The 10544-nt window shown below is 38.8% G+C and overlaps 1 long non-coding RNA gene across 1 annotated transcript; it reads right to left on the bottom strand.

The window, feature by feature from the left end:
* Positions 1-738: 738 nt before the first annotated feature.
* On the bottom strand, positions 739-10014 carry LOC107836419 (uncharacterized). Its single transcript, XR_001662310.1, has 2 exons — positions 9919-10014; positions 739-1541 (listed from the first exon to the last, which is right to left on the bottom strand). It is a non-coding gene; the product is annotated as an uncharacterized LOC107836419 (long non-coding RNA).
* Between the last annotated feature and the right edge of the window lie 530 nt (positions 10015-10544).

The raw sequence follows: 10544 nt of genomic DNA, 5'->3' as shown, positions 1-10544 counted from the left end.
AGTAGACTAAGTATTGTCGACAATTGAGAGCCTTGTGTTTTACAAAATCAGCTGTAACACCAGGTTCATGCAGGATTCATTGCAAGCTGTCTGCAGCTTTGTGACATATGCTAACTAGATTAGCCATAGATATCAGTGAGTCAAACAGTCTAGCACAAGATGAGGGAAGGAAGATGAGCTCTTAATGTGCGCTGATTTGTTCCGTGGATCCAAGCATGTTTCTGTGTGTCGAGGACGTGGCTGCTTGCCTGGGGTCTTTATGTGCCTCTCTGCCTCTGCTGTTTGTAGCCATCTCGTCACGTTAGCGCGTCAGTCAATCAAGTGGCGGGGGCCCCTCTCTCATCAAGGTGCTGTGCATGATTGCCAACGCTTGGATGCGCAGAAATTTGCACCTCCCCGGAGAGCGTCCCCGCTGAGAGGGAAGGACTCATCTGTCACACAGACCACAGTGCCGATCCACAATGACAGATGTGCGTTGTGACTCAAATGGATGACAGCGGCGAACGAGAGGCTGAACAGTAAATACATACAGGGACGCCGACACGTAGCTAGAACAAACTGTTGGTATATGTGCTTGATGATCGTTAATCTGGTTTGTATGTCAAACAAGTTTTCTATGCCTCAAGGAGTGGATTTTCAGGGGTTTTTTCTTCTTTGATCTACTTACTTTTACAGCTTACATCAACTGAATAATGAGCAAAGAGAAAATTATAAGAAACACTCAAAAGCTTACAAATAATTTAAAATGTCAACATGTAATTAAGGTTGCAAGTTTTTGAGAAAATATAACCATAGTTACAGATTAATGAATCAGCTTTTTCTATACGTTTTTCAAGCAGAGCAATAAATTTAAAGTACTTTTGTAGCAAAAAAACAAGTCAAGACATATCTTTTTCTTCACCCAACATAAACTTCACTTTGGATTATGAATGGCTTGTCATAGCAGGTCTATGTGCAAATACTGGTGTATTCATAATATTCATATTCATCTTCTGCTACATAGTGAAAAAAAAAGTTAGACTTGACAAAAATCACCTTTTAAATCCCTGAGCTAACAAGATTAAGTTTTTTTTAGTCTTCACTATATTCACTTAAGTTTGAGTTGGAGGGTTTGCCATTACTTTTGTCTTGGATAAAAACTGTATTCAGAAATAAAGTCTGAGTTCGGTGAACGTCATATAATCCATCACTCACAACTCTCAGCTGTGTTATTGACATTTTCTTTCACTCACTTTAATACATTTCTTGACTTTAGTCAGAGAACTATAAGTCTAACTGAAATATCCAACCAGCCAGAATTTAACAGAAAAGTAAATGTTGTAAAACTATTTAGATATGTCCTTTAAATGTCCTTTTATACTGATTACAACAAATCTATAAGAGCTGTTGACATCAGACTTTTAGGAAACGTGCTTGTACTGCTGCTCTGTATATTTACTGTCAGTAATCATTTTCCTTTGTTGAACTCAGTCACATTTTCAGCCATTTTCCTTCCTGATGCAGTGCCGCCAGGCTTTTGGAACTTTGTCAAGTCTTCTGACCTGTAAGAGAATAAAAAAGGCACTCGGCGGTTACTGCAGCACAGAGGACCAGGGAAATTAGTGGAGAAAGGGATGAGCTAGAACGGAAAAAAGGATAGAGTGATGGGGGGGAGAAGGAGAGCGGGGACAGAACTGAAGAGCGTTGGGGTTTTGTTTTTTTCCTGTCACAGCAGTCCCATATTGTCCCCAGAAAATGTCACTCTGCCCTTGGGAGGCAGCGCTCCGAGGCGAGACTCATCTGTCTGACCGCATTTACTGAGATGTTCTGTGGCTGGATCCCGAGGAGGCTGGGAGGCGTCCCACTGCACTTTGCCCAACAACACCCCTCGTGCTGATTGTCCCCCACAAAAGCTGCAAGTGTCTTGATCTGTGGGCCACGCAATGGTATTTGAGTACAAAAGTAAATATTTAACCTAATTCATATTCATTCCAGATTTCTAACAACACAAGCAGGCAAGAGAAAGGCATAAACTGACTTTTATCAGAAGTCAAAGATTCACTTTGTATTAAAAATATCAGAATTTAACATTTTTGGAGTGAGAAGTCTGGGTCTCCTCTGTTAGGCTGCTGCCCCCGAGACCCGACCCCGGATAAATGGAGAAATTTAAACCATTATTATTGCTGGGTCTCTGCCAGGCTTTTCACACAGCAGAATATATGTTTGTTTATTAAATACTGTTAATGTGTGTAAAAAAAAAAAAAAGCCATACATGTGGCTGAACCCATTAAAACTCATGTGTAACTTGAATACTTCACACTCTGTCTTTATGTTTGTAAAATGTTGCTCATTCTCCATATTTACAAATATCAGGTGGTCAGAAACATGCAATCAAAATGAGCAGCTATTCTCTGCTGAGCACTTAAAATGTTTAAGAACTTTATCTTGGTAAAATCCTGTCAGGGTAAAACCTCCATAATTATTCATGGTGCATATTGATATTTCTAAGTACAACAATTACAGCACTAGTCAGCGTCTTTAAGACCATTTAGTGAGATTTGTTTGGCTTTTCTAATTCACATGTTATTGAAGGTGTAAATCAGTGTTTCTCAGTTCCAGTCCTCAGGGATCACTGCCCTGCACATCTTAGATGCGTCTCTGTTTCTGAACACCAAATTCAAATGATTGCATCGCGTCCTTTGCAGCCATCATGTGCTGCAGAAGCCTGTTAATCACCCAATTATTCAAGTCAGGTGTGTGGTCAAAGGGAAACACCTGAAACATGCAGGGCAGTAGTCCTTGAGGGCTGGAACTGAAAAACACTGGTCTAAATTTATTCATTGAGTTTTTTAATAAGAAGCAAGATTGACCTGTACAAACAATTTATTATTTCAAAAAGTTTCCTTTTTTGGCACAAAAATTACATAGGAAATTGTCCTATTGGTGTAAAATGCAGGTATGGTTAGTAAGTGTTGTATGTTGCTTGTTTCTACATAATTTTACACAGCATTCACTACAGTTGGGCTGGAAGGGCATAAAAAACCTGACTGGGAGAGAACTAGCATTAAAGCACAAAAACAGTCTGTCAGCACCAGGGAGATAATACTGCAATAAAAAGGGCTAATGAGAACATATATTATCCCATTAAAATGAAGCACTGGTCTCCAGACATTCTCGTCTGGTGCATTTAATGAGTGGAAAGCATAAGCATTCGTTTTCATCACAGTGTATAAGTGCACTAAATCAAAGAGACTATTGGGACATTGATGTTCGCATCTTGTCCAGGATGGCTTGAATTAGAGTGATGTGTTGAACTACTTCTTGGCCAATTTAAAGCAGTCAATCCTAAATGACTTAAGGCTGGTTTTGGCCAGGAATATGATGGCTTTAGTGTGAAGACCAACATGCTGAGAAAAATGTGAGGGAAATTTGATAAAAAGTCCATTAGTTTGGACAATAAAATACATTTTTATGTAATATTTGGCCTTTGGGAGAACAGCCAAAACTGTTCTCCCAGAACAGTTTTGGCTGTTCTGGGAGAGTTTGTTGTCCTGACTAATCTCTGACTACTACTGAGGAGGAGGAAAACCTTACCTAACCAAGATTGCTAAGTGGATCAAGTCAGGTTTATTTGCATAGCACATTTCAGTAACATGGCAGTTCAAATTACTTTACTTTACAGACAGAGGATAAATCCAACACCTTTGATCAGGGTGAGCTTCTTACGCCCAAGAGCGGCACAAACAAACTCCACCAAAACACCAACAATTTGCAATCCAAAACAGGCAATGGTCAGACACAGTGAGGTGGATGTGGGTTTAATGAACAGACGCTATACCAAGAATATTTCTTCACCAGTCGCAACTGTTTGAAAGGACTTAACATAACAAGTAGCCTCTTCGTTTTTCATGTCATCCAAGATCAAATGAGACTTATTCGATCTTGTTTTAATTTTAGACTTCAAGTTTAGTCATTACAATCTTTATCCAGTGCCTCTTAGCGCCTATTATTTTCTACTAATATGCAATCACCACAGAGTCTATCATACCTCCAGATGGTGTTTATCCACAACATGAATCTCTGAGAATATTCTTCCTCAAGGGTTATAGCTACTTGTAAATGAAAAACATTGTACATGCGTAACATGTAAACAGGAGCGTATATGGCTGCTAATATTCCTTAAGGTTGGAATTAGTCACTAAATGTTCAAGTTTGAACTGCATTCCTAGAATAGCTTGTGCTTCTAAATTAGTACATGAATGCAAGAATGCGAGTAATCCTCTAATCTAGCATGTTTCTGTCGTGCTGAAAGGCAAGCTACATTTGCTGCTCTGGATTAAAGTAGCTCATTAAAACGAGGTGCCCAGGATCGAAATAGGCCAAGAGCGATTCTCTTTGATTCAAATTGAAGACAAAGCAGCTCAAGGAAATAAATAGTTTATCAGAGCTGGGCAAGGCTTTCCTCTTGTCTGCCATAAGCCCCGGACACAACACTGGCTCATCGACTCGGCTGAGCACTAAGATTAAATGGCTTATTGACTGTGACAGGACAGAGGCATCAAAAATGAACTTGTGGAGAGAGTCACCTTCAGATGTCTCTGAGACACAAAAAGGGACGGATCACAAAGTTTGCAACTCGTTGTGATTTAGTTTTTTTAATAAAAAAAAAACTTGAGACGGGTCCGTCACCGATCTGTCGCACTTTCATTTGACATCGTCTTCAATATTTACCTCTGAATGAATGCCTGGAGAACAGCAAGGAAACCCTTATTTAAATGTCAGTGTACAACACAACATATTGAACCAGTTTTACATTAAAGGAGGGACACGTTATTAAATGTTTAAATGCCATATTTTTCTCTCTGCTGAAAGATTCATAAAGGCCAGTTAGTGACTGTGTCTCTTCTGAGAGCAAATGGCTGAAAATTCATCCAGGGAACAAGAGTTTCTGTGTAACAACTGATCACCAACCCTCCCCAATGAAATCACAGAAATCAACTTAGCTATATAATTTCTCTCCCACACTTTAGTAGTGTGCAGGTTTTTAATAATTTATAGAAACTTAAGAGCATCCATGGACAGAAGATTGAATTTTTCAAATGCAGTTTATCTGGTTTATCCAGCTGGAGGTCTCCGGAGGTGCATTCTGCAGTTTGTCAATATGCTTTGCTCATATAGGCTGTGAAATTAAAATAAATAGGTTATTGACTGGCAGGTGATTTGGCAATGGGACTGCTGTAATGCACACCCACTTGCTCAATGACCCAACCTGCCAAGAACTGTTATCCATAAATCAAAGAATAATGATAGGTTCCTGTTTTGTCTTCTTTTTAAACTCTGTAGGATTCATTTGTTTTTAATTTGATTGTCATTCTGCAGGCCCTCTTCACTTTTGCATAAGCAATAACAAGAGCAATTCCCACTTCCAAGCCTTAAATGCTTGGTATGTACCCACCATATTTTTAAGGGTGTCTGAGGATGTACAGTAATGCGGAAAAGTATCTATTCTTCTTGAGGTTTTCCCAATATTATGTTAGATGCAAACGATTTTAACGTATGTTATTGAAAGCTTTAAAATTCCCAAAATTTTCAAGACTCAAACTTACAAAGTTCGAAGTTGGACAGACAGATGGATGGATGGAAAATACAACTCCTTTTCTTTTCATCATATTTTTTCAATGTATGGAATTTCTGCAATATTATAAAAAACTGTTCATCCACATCATCAGTGGTCATGTAATTACTAGCCTCAGCATTCATGGCCGCTCCATTGAGGGGAACTAGTTGTTGCGTAGCAGAGAACAAGGGGGGAGGTATGGGCAGCATTTATACAAGCATGATTGGCATTGTTAAGACCCTCCTCCCAGCTCTGATTAATTAATTTTAGAAAATAAAAATTGAAAAGAAACATCCAAATCATCTTTCTTAGAAACAAAACCTAATTTTTATTCAGTTTAAAGCTGCAAGTAGTTTTTGAAGATTCAACTTATTGGTTTTGTCTTAAAAGGTGTAAATTTTAATGTTTTTAAGAGTTTCATTGTTGCACCTGGAGAAACAGCAGCCATCTTTATTTCCCCAGTTGTCATATGAAAATGCAGCACTGTTAGAAAACAGAATAGTAAGAGAGGGCAGACAATTATAGTGAGCAACCATTTTTCTTATTCTGTCCAGCGGTCTTGGCAGTGGTTGGTTTGATGGATGCAAGGCCACCTGCCTCGCCGTGGGGTGTGTTTCGTTGCTGGGAAATGCCTCCAGCCAAATGTAATCTGCTTAATGTTGTGTAGATATTGCTGCTATTATGACAGAACACCACATTGCAGGTTTCCTCCTTGTCGGTACAAGAGCACGGAAAGGACGCTGGTTAAGAATAATGATACGGCGAAGGTGGCACGTGCAGGTGGGAAGGAGAAGGAAAAACGTTACAATAAATCTAGCCTCGAAGCTAAAACTGCAGCATTGTGGCTCATTGAAAAAACATAAAACAAAACTGTGTCTTGCGCTACATTGACCAAGCAGCAGGACGCTCAGTTACACCAGTCCAGATGAAAAATGACTGGTTTACAGAAAACTGCGCAGCTCGAAAGTTTGAACACCAACAAGCAGGTTTTTTTTTTTTCTACTAAGTTTGGTTGGTAGAATGGTATGGAACTTACAGCTGCTGCAAATTCACTGTTGGTTGTGAAAAATGAGTTGATTGCAATTACTTTAATGTCTTCAAGGTAGTTTCTAGTTAATTCTAATTCTGCTGGAATAATTTTAGTGGTCGAAGGTCAATAAAATTGGTGTTGCTTCAATGTGTAAGTTTAAAAAACTGTCAAATTCCCGCCCCCTTCCTGATCTGGCCAAAGATGACATGTTCAGTGGCAAACTGTTATTGAACAGCTGGTTGTCTAGGTGGTTTCCTGAAAACAATGTGGGAACTGTTAACCAGCTTTACCCAACTATAGCAAGACATTTTCCCATGTTATAGTGAAATAATCTGCCAGGGGAAGTTATTTAGAATCAGTATTAAGGAATTATTGACTTAAAACCAGATTCTTGCTGAAAAGTTGCTTATAAAATAGTTTTGTCTTAATTTAAATGTACTAAGATATTTGGACTAGAAATTAGACCAAAAATACTTTGTAAAATTTTGTTTTTATAGTGTATTCAGTCACTTATTTTGTGTCACACATTTTTATGTCATTTTATTGAAAAGTTTACATTTTGACAAAGGGTTTCATTGTCTTTTTCTGGTAAAGAAAAAAATAATAATTGATTTAGTATATGTAATGATTGATTTGTAAAAGTAATAAAAACATCTAAGGGGGTGGATGCTTTTATATTCACTGTCAGTGGTGAGAAATTGTTGCTTAAAAAACATTAAGGTTTACCCCATTACTCAGTTCGTGGTCCAGATTTTTAAAGAAATTAAATAAAACTTATTTGTTGTATTCATGTCCTGTCTGAGTGATATTTCAAGATGTATGCAAATGACAGTTTTATGTGGAGCCAGTGGCATAATTTTGTGTTGTTGGGTCCCGATGACTTATGCTTTTATAGTGTTTTATATTTGCATTTTAAACACGCCTTAGGAATCTTTATGATTTTATATAGCTAAAAGACGAGCTAGGGACGGCTATTGCAAATTCTCTTTGGCTGTTTGTATAAAGATGGTAATAATGTAAGAAAAAAAATGACAAATATAACATCATCTTTCCTGCACAATAAGTATGCTATATAATCAGCTCATTTAAAAATTGAACAGCCTGTGCATCACTCACCCAGATTTAATGATACAAACATAATGACTGTCTGATCTCTAACAACCAACCATTAAATGTGATTCTGTGACTTTAACATTGTAAGAGTCATTTCTGTTAATCTCTTGCTTAGATCCTCAAAATGACTAAAATTCTGTGCAATTTTTGTGCAACATGACAAGGCTGCCTTGACGGAGGGTAATTCTATGTTTTTAGAAATGTTCAACCCTAATATCCAGGGAGGACAAATCATTAAAAAGCAATCAATAAGAAAATATTTCAATTAAGAACTTTCAATCTGTAAGGTTTTTTCCTTTCGATTTTTGTTCTTCTTTGTTGCCACCACTTGAACAAAATGAAGTCTCCAGGCTGAAAGAAGCTAGACAAAGGAAATAGATTCCCAAACATGCATCCCCTCTTCCTTATTACCTCTTTTTGTATTTACTTTTAATTTGTATCGATCTTTCACCTGCACCTCAATTTTGCTGATGTCAGAAAGGTGAGGGAGCATTACAATATACAATACTTTTTTTCTCCTCTCTTATCGTGGCGGAAATGAAAAGCAAATGGCACCTTTGTCCAGGACGTGAGATCATCCAGGCGGAAGGGCTTTGAAGCGCAGGGTGAAATTGAAAAGGTTGCAGGTTCACATCCCCGGACAATGCTGGCCCTTCTGCCTCCACTCCTGCGGCTCACAGGAGATTAGAGGAGCGAAAGAGATAAGGAGCAGCATTGGCTAAATGTTTTTTTTTTTTTCCAGAATGGGGGCTGGGCAAATTGGAAAAGCTGAAGTGCTCTAGTTAGCCAGAAGACAGACAAATATAATCAGACTGGCAAAGCAAGAGCATAAAGTGAATCACTCAGACCTGACCTTGACTTGATCGTGCATAAACCGGTCTGCTGGTTCAAAGATAAAAATAATAATGAAAAAAAAAACTGAGCACAGGCGATCAATAGAGAAACAGCACAACATCAAAGATGGGATTTTAAAATGATGTTCTTTGTGCCAATGAGCAATTATGTCGGATGTAGTGACAATATTTTTAATCTTAGTGACTTTTCTGGTGTATGAAAACCTCGGTGTGCATCAAACGGCAAAGTAACTCACAAGTATTTGTAAAAGAGTTGTGGGTCTCTGTTAAGGTCTTCTTTACCCATCTAAAAAGGAAACATCCAGGATTTTCAAAAGGTGATGCTTTAGGGAAATCAAGAAGGAAACAAAAGAAAATTCACCACATGGAAGCCAGTCACAAATGCTCAGGTTAGCTAGCATAGCTACAGATGACAACAGATAAAACACCTTTAGTGTAAAAGTGAGATGTTTCTCTGCTATTAGCACATTTAGTAGTGCATACACAGGGGTGATTGACAATGCTAAGACACTCCCCGTAGCTCTGATTGTTGTTTTTGACCGGGAGCGGTGCATTTCTTCGGACAGCAATAGTAGTGCTTCAAGGAGGTGAAGGAGTTTGAGCTTTTCACACATTGTCTCATATAATATGTAAATATTTTTTTATATATTTTAAGAAATATGTAAAAAAAACAACAACAGATTTTTGTAAAAGTTACAAACTGCAGCTTTAAATCAATGTATAAAAATATGATGCATACTAGAGGGGGCCAGCAAAGTTAGGGGAAGCCATTGCCCTCCTTTGGTGTCAGTGCTGGTCTGCAAAGGGAGACAGACTGAAATAGGAGAATTATAGAAACATGCAAGGAACCAAAGGAAGAGAAGTTGACAATGTTATTGCTCATTAAAAAGCAAATTTACTAGGTGTCATTTTGGCCATTACGGAGTCCAGTGGGCATTATTCTCTCTTCTCCTGTGTCCCCAACCTGATATTTGAATTAGCAGGTCTAAATGACAAGACCGCCTCAAAGAGGAGCCCACAGGCCCCTCTCTCCCAGAGTTTCAAAGGCCCGGCAACCTGGTTGCTGCTGGCTGTCAGAGAGTCGATTGGAACGTGTGGCAGAGAGATAACCTGTACGAGACAGAGCCCAAAGCCGTTCGCCTCTTTGACAGGCTTATTAACGGGAAACCGCTGAGGAAAAAAAAAAGGTCCATATCGGCAGAGGGATCAGGGGAGAAGAAACCTTCCCTTATCACCAGGACACCGGGGATTAAAGCCTGCCCCGCTCTGATAAATTAATTATTCTCTCTTATCGCTCATGTTTAAAGACTGTCAGACAAACCCACCTGGAGCCATAATGCTGGACAGCCCGTGTGACAGTAAGAGAAAGAAACATGTAGCCTGTGCCGGGGCTCATCTTGTTCTATCCAAATACGGTTTTCTTCCAGTTTCCTGGCTGCAACATAAAAACATATAAACAGACTTTCCTTTAAGACTACTGCAACGTTTCAGGGGATACCAGTAAAACTGTGCAGAAGTGTTGACAATTATTACTGGGCAAGAGGTTGCTTAGGAAATCTGAGAAATGACACACACTTAAACCTCTTTCATGGAAAATTTGTCGTAAACCCACAAGCACAAACTGCTTTCTGAGATCCCTTAAAAATCACAAGTATGGAGCGCGATCTCCCCTAAAGCTGAGTATTTAAAAATAAAGCCAGAACGCCAAACTGTGGGGATGCAGACGGAGTTAAACATCATCTGTACTATGGATAAAATCAAATATCTCTCCAATACAATTATTTTCCAAACAGTAATGCTGGACAAAATCAATGAAGCAATCCTGCTGGCCAAGGAGCGGCTTAAAATGTAAATAATGCATCTCACCATTGCTTTCCTGGAAATGATTTCTGAATCTTATGCATTTACATCCTGCAGCCTCCTGGACGCACACACCATTCCTCATCCAGTA

Source organism: Poecilia formosa, unplaced genomic scaffold, assembly GCF_000485575.1.
Source record: "Poecilia formosa unplaced genomic scaffold, Poecilia_formosa-5.1.2 Scaffold57, whole genome shotgun sequence".
Lineage (NCBI taxonomy): Eukaryota > Metazoa > Chordata > Actinopteri > Cyprinodontiformes > Poeciliidae > Poecilia > Poecilia formosa.
This window is presented reverse-complemented; position numbering and strand designations above follow the sequence as displayed.